Source organism: Phalangium opilio, unplaced genomic scaffold (genome assembly GCF_054372755.1).
Source record: "Phalangium opilio isolate 3A_F unplaced genomic scaffold, DU_Popi_V2 ptg000017l_1, whole genome shotgun sequence".
Taxonomy (NCBI): Eukaryota; Metazoa; Arthropoda; class Arachnida; order Opiliones; family Phalangiidae; genus Phalangium; species Phalangium opilio.
In genome coordinates, this window is record NW_028324151.1 from 11,525,388 (window position 1) to 11,542,936 (window position 17,549).

The window sequence follows — 17,549 nt, forward strand, 5'->3', positions numbered from 1 at the left end:
TCTGATCATTGAAGTTAAGCAGCTTCGAGCGAAGGCAGAACTTGGGAGGGAGACCATTTAGGTACTCTGCCTGCCGTTGGCTTTTTCATTTTTGTTTTCTCTTTTAATTTCCACCACATATGAAAAAAGCAAACATTTTATTTTTGTTATTGTTTTAAAAAGATGCAGGAAGTTTAATTTGTCTAATTAATTTTAAATTCGAATTAACTAGTGCTTTCGGCAACGGCCATATCACGCGGAAAACACCGGTTCTCGTCCGACCATTGAAGTTAAGCAGCTTCGAGCGCAGGCAGAACTTTGGAGGGAGACCATTAAGGAACACTGCGTGCCGTTGGCTTTTTCATTTTTGTTTTCTCTTTTAAATTCTACCAGATATGAAAAAAGCAAACATATTTTATTTTTGTTATTGTTTAAAAAGATGCAGAAAGTTTAATTTGTCTAATTAATTTTAAGTTCGAATTATTAACTAGTGCTCTCGGCAACGGCCATATCACGCGGAAAACACCGGTTCTCGTCCGATCATTGAAGTTAAGCAGCTTCGAGCGCAGGCAGTACTTGGGAGGGAGACCATTTAGGAACACTGCGTGCCGTTGGCTTATTCACTTTGTTTTCTCTTTTAAATTCCACCAGATATGAAGAAAGGAAACATTTTATTTTTGTTATTTTTTTAAAAAGATGAGGGTAGTTTAATTTGTCTAATTAATTTTAAATTTGACTTATCAACTAGACCTCTCGGCCACGGCCATATCACGATGAAAACACCGGTTCTGGTCCGATCATTGAAGTTAAGCAGCTTCGAGCGCAGACAGTACTTGGGAGGGACACCATTTAGGAACACTGCGTGCCGTTGTCTTTTTCACTTTTGTTTTCTCTTTTAAATTCCACCAGATATGAAAAAAGCAAACATATTTTATTTTTTTTATTGTTTAAAAAGATGCAGAAAGTTTAATTTGTCTAATTAATTTTAAGTTCGAATTATTAACTAGTGCTCTCGGCAACGGCCATATCACGCGGAAAACACCGGTTCTCGTCCGATCATTGAAGTTAGGCAGCTTCGAGCGCAGGCAGTACTTGGGAGGGAGACCATTTAGGAACACTGCGTGCCGTTGGCTTATTCACTTTGTTTTCTCTTTTAAATTCCACCAGATATGAAAAAAGGAAACATTTTATTTTTGTTATTTTTTAAAAAGATGAGGGAAGTTGAATTTGTCTAATTAATTTTAAATTTGACTTATCAACTAGAGCTCTCGGCAACGGCCATATCACGATCAAACCACCGGTTCTGGTCCGATCATTGAATTTAAGCAGCTTCGAGCGCAGACAGTACTTGGGAGGGACACCATTTAGGAACACTGCGTGCCGTTGGCTTTTTCACTTTTGTTTTCTCTTTTAAATTCCACCAGATATGAAAAAAGCAAACATATTTTATTTTTGTCATTATTTAAAAAGATGCAGGAAGTTTAATTTGTCTAATTAATTTTAAATTCGAATTATTAACTAGTGCTCTCGGCAGCGGCCATATCACGCTGAAAACAACGGTTTTCGTCTGATCATTGAAGTTAAGCAGCTTCGAGCGCAGGCAGAACTCGGGAGGGAGACCATTTAGGACCTCTGCGTGCCGTTGGCTTTTTCATTTTTGTTTTTTCTTTTAAATTACACCAGATATGAAAAAAGCAAACATTTTATTTTTGTTATTGTTTTGAAAAGATGCAGGAAGTTTAATTTGTCTAATTAATTTTAAATTCGAATTATTTACTAGTGCTCTCGGCGACTCCCATATCACGCTGAAAACAACGGTTCTCGTCCGCTCATTGAAGTTAAGCAGCTTCGAACGCAGGCAGAACTTGGGAGGGAGACCATTTAGGAACACTGCGTGCTTTGGCTTTTTCACTTTTGTTTTCTCCTTTAAATTCCACCAGATATGAAAAAAGCAAACATTTTATTTTTGTTATTGTTTTAAAAAGATGCAGGAAGTTTAATTTGTCTAATTACTTTTAAATTCGAATTTTTTACTAGTGCTCTCGGCGACTGCCATATCACGCTGAAAACAACGGTTCTCGTCCGCTCATTGAAGTTAAGCAGCTTCGAGCGCAGGCAGAACTTTGGAGGGAGACCATTTAGGAACACTGCGTGCCGTTGGCTTTTTCATTTTTGTTTTTTCTTTTAAATTACACCAGATATGAAAAAAGCAAACATTTTATTTTTGTTATTGTTTTGAAAAGATGCAGCAAGTTTAATTTGTCTAATTAATTTTAAGTTCGAATTAATAACTAGTGCTCTCGGCAACGGCCATATCACGCGGAAAACGCCGGTTCTCGTCCGACCATTGAAGTTTAGCAGCTTCGAGCGCAGGCAGAACTTTGGAGGGAGACCATTTAGGAACACTGCGTGCCTTTGGCTTTTTCACTTTTGTTTTCTCTTTTAAATTCCACCAGATATGAAAAAAGCAAACATTTTATTTTTGTTATTGTTTTAAAAAGATGCAGCAAGTTTAATTTGTCTAATTACTTTTAAATTCGAATTATTTACTAGTGCTCTCGGCGACTGCCATATCACGCTGAAAACAACGGTTCTCGTCCGCTCATTGAAGTTAAGCAGCTTCGAGCGCAGGCAGAACTTTGGAGGGAGACCATTTAGGAACACTGCGTGCCGTTGGCTTTTTCATTTTTGTTTTCTCTTTTAAATTCCACCAGATATGAAAAAAGCAAACATTTTATTTTTGTTATTGTTTTAAAAAGATGCAGGAAGTTTAATTTGTCTAATTAATTTTAAGTTCGAAATAATAACTAGTGCTCTCGGCAACGGCCATATCACGCGGAAAACGCCGGTTCTCGTCCGACCATTGAAGTTTAGCAGCTTCGAACGCAGGCAAAACTTGGTATGGAGACCATTTAGGAACACTGCGTGCCGTTGGCTTTTTCACTTTTGTTTTCTCTTTTAAATTCCACCAGATATGAAAAAAGCAAACATTTTATTTTTGTTATTGTTTAAAAAAGATGCAGCAAGTTTAATTTGTCTAATTAATTTTAAGTTCGAATTAATAACTAGTGCTCTCGGCAACGGCCATATCACGCGGAAAACGCCGGTTCTCGTCCGACCATTGAAGCTTAGCAGCTTCGAACGCAGGCAGAACTTGGGAGGGAGACCATTTAGGAACACTGCGTGCCGTTGGCTTTTTCACTTTTGTTTTCTCTTTTAAATTCCACCAGATATGAAAAAAGCAAACATTTTATTTTTGTTATTGTTTTAAAAAGATGCAGGAAGTTTATTTTGTCTAATTAATTTTAAATTCGAATTATTTACTAGTGCTCTCGGCAACGACCATATCATGCGGAAAACGCCGGTTGTCGTCCGACCATTGAAGTTTAGCAGCTTCGAACGCAGGCAGAACTTGGGAGGGAGACCATTTAGGAACACTGCGTGCCGTTGGCTTTTTCACTTTTGTTTTCTCTTTTAAATTCCACCAGATATGAAAAAAGGAAACATTTTATTTTTGTTATTTTTTAGAAAGATGAGGGAAGTTTAATTTGTCTAATTAATTTTAAGTTCGAATTAATAACTAGTGCTCTCGGCAACGGCCATATCACGCGGAAAACGCCGGTTCTCGTCCGACCATTGAAGTTTAGCAGCTTCGAACGCAGGCAGAAATTGGGAGGGAGACCATTTAGGAACACTGCGTGCCTTTGGCTTTTTCACTTTTGTTTTCTCTTTTAAATTCCACCAGATATGAAAAAAGCAAACATTTTATTTTTGTTATTGTTTTAAAAAGATGCAGCAAGTTTAATTTGTCTAATTGATTTTAAATTCGAATTATTTACTAGTGCTCTCGGCGACTGCCATATCAGGCTGAAAACAACGGTTCTCGTCCGCTCATTGAAGTTAAGCAGCTTCGAGCGCAGGCAGAACTTTGGAGGGAGACCATTTAGGAACACTGCGTGCCGTTGGCTTTTTCATTTTTGTTTTCTCTTTTAAATTCCACCAGATATGAAAAAAGCAAACATTTTATTTTTGTTATTGTTTTAAAAAGATGCAGGAAGTTTATTTTGTCTAATTAATTTTAAATTCGAATTATTTACTAGTGCTCTCGGCAACGACCATATCATGCGGAAAACGCCGGTTGTCGTCCGACCATTGAAGTTTAGCAGCTTCGAACGCAGGCAGAACTTGGGAGGGAGACCATTTAGGAACACTGCGTGCCGTTGGCTTTTTCACTTTTGTTTTCTCTTTTAAATTCCACCAGATATGAAAAAAGGAAACATTTTATTTTTGTTATTTTTTAGAAAGATGAGGGAAGTATAATTTGTCTAATTAATTTTAAATTTGACTTATCAACTAGAGCTCTCGGCAACGGCCATATCACGATGAAAACACCGGTTCTGGTCCGATCATTGAAGTTAAGCAGCTTCGAGCGCAGACAGTACTTGGGAGGGACACCATTTAGGAACACTGCGTGCAGTTGGCTTTTTCACTTTTGTTTTCTCTTTTAAATTCCACCAGATATGAAAAAAGCAAACATTTTATTTTTGTTATTGTTTTAAAAAGATGCAGCAAGTTTAATTTGTCTAATTGATTTTAAATTCGAATTATTTACTAGTGCTCTCGGCGACTGCCATATCAGGCTGAAAACAACGGTTCTCGTCCGCTCATTGAAGTTAAGCAGCTTCGAGCGCAGGCAGAACTTTGGAGGGAGACCATTTAGGAACACTGCGTGCCGTTGGCTTTTTCATTTTTGTTTTCTCTTTTAAATTCCACCAGATATGAAAAAAGCAAACATTTTATTTTTGTTATTGTTTTAAAAAGATGCAGGAAGTTTATTTTGTCTAATTAATTTTAAATTCGAATTATTTACTAGTGCTCTCGGCAACGACCATATCATGCGGAAAACGCCGGTTGTCGTCCGACCATTGAAGTTTAGCAGCTTCGAACGCAGGCAGAACTTGGGAGGGAGACCATTTAGGAACACTGCGTGCCGTTGGCTTTTTCACTTTTGTTTTCTCTTTTAAATTCCACCAGATATGAAAAAAGGAAACATTTTATTTTTGTTATTTTTTAGAAAGATGAGGGAAGTATAATTTGTCTAATTAATTTTAAATTTGACTTATCAACTAGAGCTCTCGGCAACGGCCATATCACGATGAAAACACCGGTTCTGGTCCGATCATTGAAGTTAAGCAGCTTCGAGCGCAGACAGTACTTGGGAGGGACACCATTTAGGAACACTGCGTGCAGTTGGCTTTTTCACTTTTGTTTTCTCTTTTAAATTCCACCAGATATGAAAAAAGCAAACATTTTATTTTTGTTATTGTTTTAAAAAGATGCAGCAAGTTTAATTTGTCTAATTAATTTTAAATTCGAATTATTTACTAGTGCTCTCGGCGACTGCCATATCACGCTGAAAACAACGGTTCTCGTCCGCTCATTGAAGTTAAGCAGTTTCGAGCGCAGGCAGTCCTTGGGAGGGAGACCATTTAGGAACACTTCGTGGCGTTGGCTTTTTCATTTTTGTTTTCTCTTTTAAATTCCACCAGATATGAAAAAAGCAAACATTTTATTTTTGTTATTGTTTTAAAAAGATGCAGGAAGTTTAATTTGTCTAATCAACTTTAAATTCGAGTTTTTAACTAGTGCTCTCGGCAACGGCCATATCAAGCGGGAAATACCTTTTCTCGTCCGACCATTGAAGTTAAGCAGCTTCGAACGCAGGCAGAACTTGGGAGGGAGACCATTTAGGAACACTGCGTGCCGTTGGCTTTTTCATATTTGTTTTCTTTTTTAAATTCCACCAGATATGAAAAAAGCAAACATTTTATTTTTGTTATTGTTTTAAAAAGATGCAGGAAGTTTAATTTGTCTAATTAATTTTAAGTTCGAATTAATAACTAGTGCTCTCGGCAACGGCCATATCACGCGGAAAACGCCGGTTCTCGTCCGACCATTGAAGTTTAGCAGCTTCGAACGCAGAAAGAACTTGGGAGGGAGACCATTTAGGAACACTGCGTGCCGTTGGCTTTTTCACTTTTGTTTTCTCTTTTAAATTCCACCAGATATGAAAAAAGCAAACATTTTATTTTTGTTATTGTTTTAAAAAGATGCAACAAGTTTAATTTGTCTAATTAATTTTAAATTCGAATTATTTACTAGTGCTCTCGGCGACAGCCATATCATGCTGAAAACAACGGTTCTCGTCCGCTCATTGAAGTTAAGCAGCTTCGAGCGCAGGCAGAACTTTGGAGGGAGACCATTAAGGAACACTGCGTGCCGTTGGCTTTTTCATTTTTGTTTTTTCTTTTAAATTCTACCAGATATGAAAAAAGCAAACATATTTTATTTTTGTTATTGTTTAAAAAGATGCAGAAAGTTTAATTTGTCTAATTAATTTTAAGTTCGAATTATTAACTAGTGCTCTCGGCAACGGCCATATCACGCGGAAAACACCGGTTCTCGTCCGATCATTGAAGTTAAGCAGTTGCGAGCGCAGGCAGTACTTGGGAGGGAGACCATTTAGGAACACTGCGTGCCGTTGGCTTATTCACTTTGTTTTCTCTTTTAAATTCCACCAGATATGAAAAAAGGAAACATTTTATTTTTGTTATTTTTTTAAAAAGATGAGGGAAGTTTAATTTGTCTAATTAATTTTAAATTTGACTTATCAACTAGAGCTCTCGGCAACGGCCATATCACGATGAAAACACCGGTTCTGGTCCGATCATTGAAGTTAAGAAGCTTCGAGCGCAGGCAGTACTTGGGAGGGACACCATTTAGGAACACTGCGTGCCGTTGGCTTATTCACTTTGTTTTCTCTTTTAAATTCCACCAGATATGAAAAAAGGAAATATTTTGTTTTTGTTATTTTTTAAAAAGATGAGGGAAGTTGAATTTGTCTAATTAATTTTAAATTTGACTTATCAACTAGAGCTCTCGGCAACGGCCATATCACGATCAAACCACCGGTTCTGGTCCGATCATTGAATTTAAGCAGCTTCGAGCGCAGACAGTACTTGGGAGGGACACCATTTAGGAACACTGCGTGCCGTTGGCTTTTTCACTTTTGTTTTCTCTTTTAAATTCCACCAGATATGAAAAAAGCAAACATTTTATTTTTGTTATTGTTTTAAAAAGATGCAGCAAGTTTAATTTGTCTAATTAATTTTAAATTCGAATTATTTACAAGTGCTCTCGGCGACTGCCATATCACGCTGAAAACAACGGTTCTCGTCCGCTCATTGAAGTTAAGCAGCTTCGAGCGCAGGCAGAACTTTGGAGGGAGACCATTAAGGAACACTGCGTGCCGTTGGCTTTTTCATTTTTGTTTTCTCTTTTAAATTCTACCAGATATGAAAAAAGCAAACATATTTTATTTTTGTTATTGTTTAAAAAGATGCAGAAAGTTTAATTTGTCTAATTAATTTTAAGTTCGAATTATTAACTAGTGCTCTCGGCAACGGCCATATCACGCGGAAAACACCGGTTCTCGTCCGTTCATTGAAGTTAAGCAGCTTCGAGCGCAGGCAGAACTTGGGAGGGAGACCATTTAGGAACACTGCGTGCCGTTGGCTTTTTCACTTTTGTTTTCTCTTTTAAATTCCACCAGATATGAAAAAAGGAAACATTTTATTTTTGTTATTTTTTAGAAAGATGAGGGAAGTATAATTTGTCTAATTAATTTTAAATTTGACTTATCAACTAGAGCTCTCGGCAACGGCCATATCACGATGAAAACACCGGTTCTGGTCCGATCATTGAAGTTAAGCAGCTTCGAGCGCAGACAGTACTTGGGAGGGACACCATTTAGGAACACTGCGTGCAGTTGGCTTTTTCACTTTTGTTTTCTCTTTTAAATTCCACCAGATATGAAAAAAGCAAACATTTTATTTTTGTTATTGTTTTAAAAAGATGCAGCAAGTTTAATTTGTCTAATTGATTTTAAATTCGAATTATTTACTAGTGCTCTCGGCGACTGCCATATCAGGCTGAAAACAACGGTTCTCGTCCGCTCATTGAAGTTAAGCAGCTTCGAGCGCAGGCAGAACTTTGGAGGGAGACCATTTAGGAACACTGCGTGCCGTTGGCTTTTTCATTTTTGTTTTCTCTTTTAAATTCCACCAGATATGAAAAAAGCAAACATTTTATTTTTGTTATTGTTTTAAAAAGATGCAGGAAGTTTATTTTGTCTAATTAATTTTAAATTCGAATTATTTACTAGTGCTCTCGGCAACGACCATATCATGCGGAAAACGCCGGTTGTCGTCCGACCATTGAAGTTTAGCAGCTTCGAACGCAGGCAGAACTTGGGAGGGAGACCATTTAGGAACACTGCGTGCCGTTGGCTTTTTCACTTTTGTTTTCTCTTTTAAATTCCACCAGATATGAAAAAAGGAAACATTTTATTTTTGTTATTTTTTAGAAAGATGATGGAAGTATAATTTGTCTAATTAATTTTAAATTTGACTTATCAACTAGAGCTCTCGGCAACGGCCATATCACGATGAAAACACCGGTTCTGGTCCGATCATTGAAGTTAAGCAGCTTCGAGCGCAGACAGTACTTGGGAGGGACACCATTTAGGAACACTGCGTGCAGTTGGCTTTTTCACTTTTGTTTTCTCTTTTAAATTCCACCAGATATGAAAAAAGCAAACATTTTATTTTTGTTATTGTTTTAAAAAGATGCAGCAAGTTTAATTTGTCTAATTAATTTTAAATTCGAATTATTTACTAGTGCTCTCGGCGACTGCCATATCACGCTGAAAACAACGGTTCTCGTCCGCTCATTGAAGTTAAGCAGTTTCGAGCGCAGGCAGTCCTTGGGAGGGAGACCATTTAGGAACACTTCGTGGCGTTGGCTTTTTCATTTTTGTTTTCTCTTTTAAATTCCACCAGATATGAAAAAAGCAAACATTTTATTTTTGTTATTGTTTTAAAAAGATGCAGGAAGTTTAATTTGTCTAATCAACTTTAAATTCGAGTTTTTAACTAGTGCTCTCGGCAACGGCCATATCAAGCGGGAAATACCTTTTCTCGTCCGACCATTGAAGTTAAGCAGCTTCGAACGCAGGCAGAACTTGGGAGGGAGACCATTTAGGAACACTGCGTGCCGTTGGCTTTTTCATATTTGTTTTCTTTTTTAAATTCCACCAGATATGAAAAAAGCAAACATTTTATTTTTGTTATTGTTTTAAAAAGATGCAGGAAGTTTAATTTGTCTAATTAATTTTAAGTTCGAATTAATAACTAGTGCTCTCGGCAACGGCTATATCACGCGGAAAACGCCGGTTCTCGTCCGACCATTGAAGTTTAGCAGCTTCGAACGCAGAAAGAACTTGGGAGGGAGACCATTTAGGAACACTGCGTGCCGTTGGCTTTTTCACTTTTGTTTTCTCTTTTAAATTCCACCAGATATGAAAAAAGCAAACATTTTATTTTTGTTATTGTTTTAAAAAGATGCAACAAGTTTAATTTGTCTAATTAATTTTAAATTCGAATTATTTACTAGTGCTCTCGGCGACAGCCATATCATGCTGAAAACAACGGTTCTCGTCCGCTCATTGAAGTTAAGCAGCTTCGAGCGCAGGCAGAACTTTGGAGGGAGACCATTAAGGAACACTGCGTGCCGTTGGCTTTTTCATTTTTGTTTTTTCTTTTAAATTCTACCAGATATGAAAAAAGCAAACATATTTTATTTTTGTTATTGTTTAAAAAGATGCAGAAAGTTTAATTTGTCTAATTAATTTTAAGTTCGAATTATTAACTAGTGCTCTCGGCAACGGCCATATCACGCGGAAAACACCGGTTCTCGTCCGATCATTGAAGTTAAGCAGTTGCGAGCGCAGGCAGTACTTGGGAGGGAGACCATTTAGGAACACTGCGTGCCGTTGGCTTATTCACTTTGTTTTCTCTTTTAAATTCCACCAGATATGAAAAAAGGAAACATTTTATTTTTGTTATTTTTTTAAAAAGATGAGGGAAGTTTAATTTGTCTAATTAATTTTAAATTTGACTTATCAACTAGAGCTCTCGGCAACGGCCATATCACGATGAAAACACCGGTTCTGGTCCGATCATTGAAGTTAAGAAGCTTCGAGCGCAGGCAGTACTTGGGAGGGACACCATTTAGGAACACTGCGTGCCGTTGGCTTATTCACTTTGTTTTCTCTTTTAAATTCCACCAGATATGCAAAAAGGAAATATTTTGTTTTTGTTATTTTTTAAAAAGATGAGGGAAGTTGAATTTGTCTAATTAATTTTAAATTTGACTTATCAACTAGAGCTCTCGGCAACGGCCATATCACGATCAAACCACCGGTTCTGGTCCGATCATTGAATTTAAGCAGCTTCGAGCGCAGACAGTACTTGGGAGGGACACCATTTAGGAACACTGCGTGCCGTTGGCTTTTTCACTTTTGTTTTCTCTTTTAAATTCCACCAGATATGAAAAAAGCAAACATTTTATTTTTGTTATTGTTTTAAAAAGATGCAGCAAGTTTAATTTGTCTAATTAATTTTAAATTCGAATTATTTACAAGTGCTCTCGGCGACTGCCATATCACGCTGAAAACAACGGTTCTCGTCCGCTCATTGAAGTTAAGCAGCTTCGAGCGCAGGCAGAACTTTGGAGGGAGACCATTAAGGAACACTGCGTGCCGTTGGCTTTTTCATTTTTGTTTTCTCTTTTAAATTCTACCAGATATGAAAAAAGCAAACATATTTTATTTTTGTTATTGTTTAAAAAGATGCAGAAAGTTTAATTTGTCTAATTAATTTTAAGTTCGAATTATTAACTAGTGCTCTCGGCAACGGCCATATCACGCGGAAAACACCGGTTCTCGTCCGTTCATTGAAGTTAAGCAGCTTCGAGCGCAGGCAGTACCTGGGAGGGAGTCCATTTAGGAACACTGCGTGCCGTTGGCTTATTCACTTTGTTTTCTCTTTTAAATTCCACCAGATATGAAAAAAGGAAACATTTTATTTTTGTTATTTTTTTAAAAAGATGAGGAAAGTTTAATTTGTCTAATTAATTTTAAATTTGACTTATCAACTAGAGCTCTCGGCAACGGCCATATCACGATGAAAACACCGGTTCTGGTCCGATCATTGAAGTTAAGCAGCTTCGAACGCAGACAGTACTTGGGAGGGACACCATTTAGGAACACTGCGTGCCGTTGTCTTTTTCACTTTTGCTTTCTCTTTTAAATTCCACCAGATATGAGAAAAGCAAACATATTTTATTTTTGTTATTGTTTAAAAAGATGCAGAAAGTTTAATTTGTCTAATTAATTTTAAGTTCGAATTATTAACTAGTGCTCTCGGCAACGGAAATATCACGCGGAAAACACCGGTTCTCGTCCGATCATTGAAGTTAAGCAGCTTCGAGCGCAGGAAGTACTTGGGAGGGAGACCATTTAGGAACACTGCGTGCCGTTGGCTTATTCACTTTGTTTTCTCTTTTAAATTCCACCAGATATGAAAAAAGGAAACATTTTATTTTTGTTATTTTTTATAAAGATGAGGGAAGTTGAATTTGTCTAATTAATTTTAAATTTGACTTATCAACTAGAGCTCTCGGCAACGGCCATATCACGATCAAACCACCGGTTCTGGTCCGATCATTGAATTTAAGCAGCTTCGAGCGCAGACAGTACTTGGGAGGGACACCATTTAGGAACACTGCGTGCCGTTGGCTTTTTCACTTTTGTTTTCTCTTTTAAATTCCACCAGATATGAAAAAAGCAAACATTTTATTTTTGTTATTGTTTTGAAAAGATGCCGGAAGTTTAATTTGTCTAATTAATTTTAAATTCGAATTATTAACAAGTGCTCTCGGCAGCGGCCATATCACGCTGATAACACCGGTTCTCGTCCGCTTATTGAAGTTAAGCAGCTTCGAGCGCAGGCTGTACTTGGGAGGGAGACCGTTTAGGAACACTGCGTGCCGTTGGCTTTTTCACTTTTGTTATCTCTTTTAAATTCCACCAGATATAAAAAAGCAATCATTTTATTTTTGGTATTTTTTTAAAAAGATGAGGGAAGTTTAATTTGTCTAATTAATTTTAAATTCGAATTATTTACTAGTGCTCTCGGCGACTGCCATATCACGCTGAAAACAACGGTTCTCGTCCGCTCATTGAAGTTAAGCAGCTTCGAGCGCAGGCAGTACTTGGGAGGGAGACCATTTAGGAACACTGCGTGCCGTTGGCTTATTCACTTTGTTTTCTCTTTTAAATTCCACCAGATATGAAAAAAGGAAACATTTTATTTTTGTTATTTTTTTAAAAAGATGAGGGAAGTTTAATTTGTCTAATTTATTTTAAATTTGACTTATCAACTAGACCTCTCGGCCACGGCCATATCACGATGAAAACACCGGTTCTGGTCCGATCATTGAAGTTAAGCAGCTTAGAGCGCAGGCAGAACTTTGGAGGGAGACCATTTAGGAACACTGCGTGCCGTTGGCTTTTTCACTTTTGTTTTCTCTTTTAAATTCCACCAGATATGAAAAAAGCAAACATATTTTATTTTTGTTATTGTTTAAAAAGATGCAGAAAGTTTAATTTGTCTAATTAATTTTAAGTTCGAATTATTAACTAGTGCTCTCGGCAACGGCCATATCACGCGGAAAACACCGGTTCTCGTCCGATCATTGAAGTTAAGCAGCTTCGAGCGCAGGCAGTACTTGGGAGGGAGACCATTTAGGAACACTGCGTGCCGTTGGCTTATTCACTTTGTTTTCTCTTTTAAATTCCACCAGATATGAAAAAAGGAAATATTTTATTTTTGTTATTTTTTAAAAAGATGAGGGAAGTTGAATTTGTCTAATTAATTTTAAATTTGACTTATCAACTAGAGCTCTCGGCAACGGCCATATCACGATCAAACCACCGGTTCTGGTCCGATCATTGAATTTAAGCAGCTTCGAGCGCAGACAATACTTGGGAGGGACACCATTTAGGAACACTGCGTGCCGTTGGCTTTTTCACTTTTGTTTTCTCTTTTAAATTCCACCAGATATGAAAAAAGCAAACATTTTATTTTTGTTATTGTTTTGAAAAGATGCACGAAGTTAAATTTGTCTAATTAATTTTAAATTCGAATTATTTACTAGTGCTCTCGGCGACTGCCATATCACGCTGAAAACAACGGTTCTCGTCCGCTCATTGAAGTTAAGCAGCTTCGAGCGCAGGCAGAACTTTGGAGGGAGACCATTTAGGAACAATGCGTGCCGTTGGCTTTTACATTTTTGTTTTCTCTTTTAAATTCTACCAGATATGAAAAAAGCAAACATTTTATTTTTGTTATTGTTTTAAAAAGATGCAAGAAGGTTAATTTGTCTAATTAATTTTAAATTCGAATTATTAACAAGTGCTCTCGGCAGCGGCCATATCACGCTGATAACACCGGTTCTCGTCCGCTTATTGAAGTTAAGCAGCTTCGAGCGCAGGCTGTACTTGGGAGGGAGACCGTTTAGGAACACTGCGTGCCGTTGGCTTTTTCACTTTTGTTATCTCTTTTAAATTCCACCAGATATAAAAAAGCAATCATTTTATTTTTGTTATTGTTTTAAAAAGATGCAGCAAGTTTAATTTGTCTAATTAATTTTAAATTCGAATTATTTACTAGTGCTCTCGGCGACTGCCATATCACGCTGAAAACAACGGTTCTCGTCCGCTCATTGAAGTTAAGCAGCTTCGAGCGCAGGCAGAACTTTGGAGGGAGACCATTTAGGAACAATGCGTGCCGTTGGCTTTTTCATTTTTGTTTTCTCTTTTAAATTCTACAAGATATGAAAAAAGCAAACATTTTATTTTTGTTATTGTTTTAAAAAGATGCAGGAAGTTTAATTTGTCTAATTAATTTTAAGTTCGTATTAATAACTAGTGCTCTCGGCAACGGCCATATCACGCGGAAAACACCGGTTCTCGTCCGTTCATTGAAGTTAAGCAGCTTCGAGCGCAGGCAGTACCTGGGAGGGAGTCCATTTAGGAACACTGCGTGCCGTTGGCTTATTCACTTTGTTTTCTCTTTTAAATTCCACCAGATATGAAAAAAGGAAACATTTTATTTTTGTTATTTTTTTAAAAAGATGAGGAAAGTTTAATTTGTCTAATTAATTTTAAATTTGACTTATCAACTAGAGCTCTCGGCAACGGCCATATCACGATGAAAACACCGGTTCTGGTCCGATCATTGAAGTTAAGCAGCTTCGAACGCAGACAGTACTTGGGAGGGACACCATTTAGGAACACTGCGTGCCGTTGTCTTTTTCACTTTTGTTTTCTCTTTTAAATTCCACCAGATATGAGAAAAGCAAACATATTTTATTTTTGTTATTGTTTAAAAAGATGCAGAAAGTTTAATTTGTCTAATTAATTTTAAGTTCGAATTATTAACTAGTGCTCTCGGCAACGGAAATATCACGCGGAAAACACCGGTTCTCGTCCGATCATTGAAGTTAAGCAGCTTCGAGCGCAGGAAGTACTTGGGAGGGAGACCATTTAGGAACACTGCGTGCCGTTGGCTTATTCACTTTGTTTTCTCTTTTAAATTCCACCAGATATGAAAAAAGGAAACATTTTATTTTTGTTATTTTTTATAAAGATGAGGGAAGTTGAATTTGTCTAATTAATTTTAAATTTGACTTATCAACTAGAGCTCTCGGCAACGGCCATATCACGATCAAACCACCGGTTCTGGTCCGATCATTGAATTTAAGCAGCTTCGAGCGCAGACAATACTTGGGAGGGACACCATTTAGGAACACTGCGTGCCGTTGGCTTTTTCACTTTTGTTTTCTCTTTTAAATTCCACCAGATATGAAAAAAGCAAACATTTTATTTTTGTTATTGTTTTGAAAAGATGCACGAAGTTAAATTTGTCTAATTAATTTTAAATTCGAATTATTTACTAGTGCTCTCGGCGACTGCCATATCACGCTGAAAACAACGGTTCTCGTCCGCTCATTGAAGTTAAGCAGCTTCGAGCGCAGGCAGAACTTTGGAGGGAGACCATTTAGGAACAATGCGTGCCGTTGGCTTTTTCATTTTTGTTTTCTCTTTTAAATTCTACAAGATATGAAAAAAGCAAACATTTTATTTTTGTTATTGTTTTAAAAAGATGCAGGAAGTTTAATTTGTCTAATTAATTTTAAGTTCGTATTAATAACTAGTGCTCTCGGCAACGGCCATATCACGCGGAAAACGCCGGTTCTCGTCCGACCATTAAAGTTTAGCAGCTTCGAACGCAGGCAGAACTTGGGTGGGAGACCATTTAGGAACACTGCGTGCCGTTGGCTTATTCACTTTGTTTTCTCTTTTAAATTCCACCAGATATGAAAAAAGGAAACATTTTATTTTTGTTATTTTTTTAAAAAGATGAGTTAAGTTTAATTTATCTAATTAATTTTAAATTTGACTTATCAACTAGAGATCTCGGTAACGGCCATATCACGATGAAAACACCGGATCTGGTGCGATCATTGAAGTTAAGCAGCTTCGAGCGCAGACAGTACTTGGGAGGGACACCATTTAGGAACACTGCGTGCCGTTGTCTTTTTCACTTTTGTTTTCTCTTTTAAATTCCACCAGATATGAAAAAAGCAAACATTTTATTTTTGTTATTGTTTTGAAAAGATGCAGGAAGTTTAATTTGTCTAATTAATTTTAAATTCGAATTATTTACTAGTGCTCTCGGCGACTGCGATATCACGCTGAAAACAACGGTTCTCGTCCGCTCATTGAAGTTAAGCAGCTTAGAGCGCAGGCAGAACTTTGGAGGGAGACCATTTAGGAACACTGCGTGCCGTTGGCTTTTTCACCTTTGTTTTCTCTTTTAAATTCCACCAGATATGAAAAAAGCAAACATTTTATTTTTGTTATTGTTTTAAAAAGATGCAGCAAGTTTAATTTGTCTAATTAATTTTAAATTCGAATTATTTACTAGTGCTCTCGGCGACTGCCATATCACGCTGAAAACAACGGTTCTCGTCCGCTCATTGAAGTTAAGCAGCTTCGAGCGCAGGCAGAACTTTGGAGGGAGACCATTAAGGAACACTGCGTGCCGTTGGCTTTTTCATTTTTGTTTTCTCTTTTAAATTCTACCAGATATGAAAAAAGCAAACATATTTTATTTTTGTTATTGTTTAAAAAGATGCAGAAAGTTTAATTTGTCTAATCAATTTTAAGTTCGAATTATTAACTAGTGCTCTCGGCAACGGCCATATCACGCGGAAAACACCGGTTCTCGTCCGATCATTGAATTTAAGCAGCTTCGAGCGCAGGCAGTACTTGGGAGGGAGACCACTTAGGAACACTGCGTGCCGTTGGCTTATTCACTTTGTTTTCTCTTTTAAATTCCACCAGATATGAAAAAAGGAAACATTTTATTTTTGTTATTTTTTTAAAAAGATGAGGGAAGTTTAATTTGTCTAATTAATTTTAAATTTGACTTATCAACTAGAGCTCTCGGCAACGGCCATATCACGATAAAACACCGGTTCTGGTCCGATCATTGAAGTTAAGCAGCTTCGAGCGCAGACAGTACTTGGGAGGGAGACCATTTAAGAACACTGCGTGCCGTTGGCTTTTTCACTTTTGTTTTCTCTTTTAAATTCCACCAGATATGAAAAAAGCAAACATTTTATTTTTGTTATTGTTTTAAAAAGATGCAGCAAGTTTAATTTGTCTAATTAATTTTAAATTCGAATTATTTACTAGTGCTCTCGGCGACTGCCATATCACGCTGAAAACAGCGGTTCTCGTCCGCTCATTGAAGTTAAGCAGCTTCGAGCGCAGGCAGAACTTTGGAGGGAGACCATTAAGGAACACTGCGTGCCGTTGGCTTTTTCATTTTTGTTTTCTCTTTTAAATTCTACCAGATATGAAAAACGCAAACATATTTTATTTTTGTTATTGTTTAAAAAGATGCAGAAAGTTTAATTTGTCTAATTAATTTTAAGTTCGAATTATTATCTAGTGCTCTCGGCAACGGCCATATCACGCGGAAAACACCGGTTCTCGTCCGATCATTGAAGTTAAGCAGCTTCGAGCGCAGGCAGTACTTGGGAGGGAGACCATTTAGGTACACTGCGTGCCGTTGGCTTATTCACTTTGTTTTCTCTTTTAAATTCCACCAGATATGAAAAAAGGAAACATTTTATTTTTGTTATTTTTTTAAAAAGATGAGGGAAGTTTAATTTGTCTAATTAATTTTAAATTTGACTTATCAACTAGAGCTCTCGGCAACGGCCATATCACGATGAAAACACCGGTTCTGGTCCGATCATTGAAGTTAAGCAGCTTCGAGCGCAGACAGTACTTGGGAGGGACACCATTTAGGAACACTGCGTGTCGTTGTCTTATTCACTTTTGTTTTCTCTTTTAAATTCCACCAGATATGAAAAAGCAAACATATATTATTTTTGTTATTGTTTAAAAAGATGCAGAAAGTTTAATTTGTCTAATTAATTTTAAGTTCGAATGATTAACTAGTGCTCTCGGCAACGGCCATATCACGCGGAAAACACCGGTTCTCGTCCGATCACTGAAGTTAAGCAGCTTC

At 37.2% G+C, this 17,549-nt stretch overlaps 30 pseudogenes; all 30 read left to right on the forward strand.

The window, feature by feature from the left end:
* Positions 1-218: 218 nt before the first annotated feature.
* Positions 219-337, forward strand: LOC149703816 (5S ribosomal RNA; annotated as a pseudogene).
* Positions 338-477: 140 nt separating this feature from the next.
* Positions 478-596, forward strand: LOC149703817 (5S ribosomal RNA; annotated as a pseudogene).
* Positions 597-734: 138 nt separating this feature from the next.
* Positions 735-853, forward strand: LOC149703818 (5S ribosomal RNA; annotated as a pseudogene).
* Positions 854-993: 140 nt separating this feature from the next.
* Positions 994-1,112, forward strand: LOC149703819 (5S ribosomal RNA; annotated as a pseudogene).
* Positions 1,113-4,343: 3,231 nt separating this feature from the next.
* On the forward strand, positions 4,344-4,462 carry LOC149703820 (5S ribosomal RNA; annotated as a pseudogene).
* A 654-nt stretch (positions 4,463-5,116) lies between these two features.
* LOC149703821 (5S ribosomal RNA) lies at positions 5,117-5,235 on the forward strand (annotated as a pseudogene).
* A 397-nt stretch (positions 5,236-5,632) lies between these two features.
* On the forward strand, positions 5,633-5,751 carry LOC149703822 (5S ribosomal RNA; annotated as a pseudogene).
* A 656-nt stretch (positions 5,752-6,407) lies between these two features.
* Positions 6,408-6,526, forward strand: LOC149703823 (5S ribosomal RNA; annotated as a pseudogene).
* Positions 6,527-6,664: 138 nt separating this feature from the next.
* On the forward strand, positions 6,665-6,783 carry LOC149703824 (5S ribosomal RNA; annotated as a pseudogene).
* Positions 6,784-7,437: 654 nt separating this feature from the next.
* On the forward strand, positions 7,438-7,556 carry LOC149703825 (5S ribosomal RNA; annotated as a pseudogene).
* A 138-nt stretch (positions 7,557-7,694) lies between these two features.
* Positions 7,695-7,813, forward strand: LOC149703826 (5S ribosomal RNA; annotated as a pseudogene).
* Positions 7,814-8,467: 654 nt separating this feature from the next.
* On the forward strand, positions 8,468-8,586 carry LOC149703827 (5S ribosomal RNA; annotated as a pseudogene).
* Positions 8,587-8,983: 397 nt separating this feature from the next.
* Positions 8,984-9,102, forward strand: LOC149703828 (5S ribosomal RNA; annotated as a pseudogene).
* A 656-nt stretch (positions 9,103-9,758) lies between these two features.
* LOC149703829 (5S ribosomal RNA) lies at positions 9,759-9,877 on the forward strand (annotated as a pseudogene).
* Positions 9,878-10,015: 138 nt separating this feature from the next.
* Positions 10,016-10,134, forward strand: LOC149703830 (5S ribosomal RNA; annotated as a pseudogene).
* A 654-nt stretch (positions 10,135-10,788) lies between these two features.
* Positions 10,789-10,907, forward strand: LOC149703831 (5S ribosomal RNA; annotated as a pseudogene).
* Positions 10,908-11,045: 138 nt separating this feature from the next.
* Positions 11,046-11,164, forward strand: LOC149703832 (5S ribosomal RNA; annotated as a pseudogene).
* A 140-nt stretch (positions 11,165-11,304) lies between these two features.
* LOC149703833 (5S ribosomal RNA) lies at positions 11,305-11,423 on the forward strand (annotated as a pseudogene).
* Positions 11,424-11,818: 395 nt separating this feature from the next.
* On the forward strand, positions 11,819-11,937 carry LOC149703834 (5S ribosomal RNA; annotated as a pseudogene).
* A 138-nt stretch (positions 11,938-12,075) lies between these two features.
* LOC149703835 (5S ribosomal RNA) lies at positions 12,076-12,194 on the forward strand (annotated as a pseudogene).
* Positions 12,195-12,332: 138 nt separating this feature from the next.
* LOC149703836 (5S ribosomal RNA) lies at positions 12,333-12,451 on the forward strand (annotated as a pseudogene).
* A 140-nt stretch (positions 12,452-12,591) lies between these two features.
* Positions 12,592-12,710, forward strand: LOC149703837 (5S ribosomal RNA; annotated as a pseudogene).
* A 653-nt stretch (positions 12,711-13,363) lies between these two features.
* Positions 13,364-13,482, forward strand: LOC149703838 (5S ribosomal RNA; annotated as a pseudogene).
* A 396-nt stretch (positions 13,483-13,878) lies between these two features.
* On the forward strand, positions 13,879-13,997 carry LOC149703839 (5S ribosomal RNA; annotated as a pseudogene).
* A 138-nt stretch (positions 13,998-14,135) lies between these two features.
* LOC149703840 (5S ribosomal RNA) lies at positions 14,136-14,254 on the forward strand (annotated as a pseudogene).
* A 140-nt stretch (positions 14,255-14,394) lies between these two features.
* LOC149703841 (5S ribosomal RNA) lies at positions 14,395-14,513 on the forward strand (annotated as a pseudogene).
* A 910-nt stretch (positions 14,514-15,423) lies between these two features.
* On the forward strand, positions 15,424-15,542 carry LOC149703842 (5S ribosomal RNA; annotated as a pseudogene).
* Positions 15,543-16,198: 656 nt separating this feature from the next.
* On the forward strand, positions 16,199-16,317 carry LOC149703843 (5S ribosomal RNA; annotated as a pseudogene).
* Positions 16,318-16,971: 654 nt separating this feature from the next.
* On the forward strand, positions 16,972-17,090 carry LOC149703844 (5S ribosomal RNA; annotated as a pseudogene).
* A 138-nt stretch (positions 17,091-17,228) lies between these two features.
* LOC149703845 (5S ribosomal RNA) lies at positions 17,229-17,347 on the forward strand (annotated as a pseudogene).
* Positions 17,348-17,549: the final 202 nt, after the last annotated feature.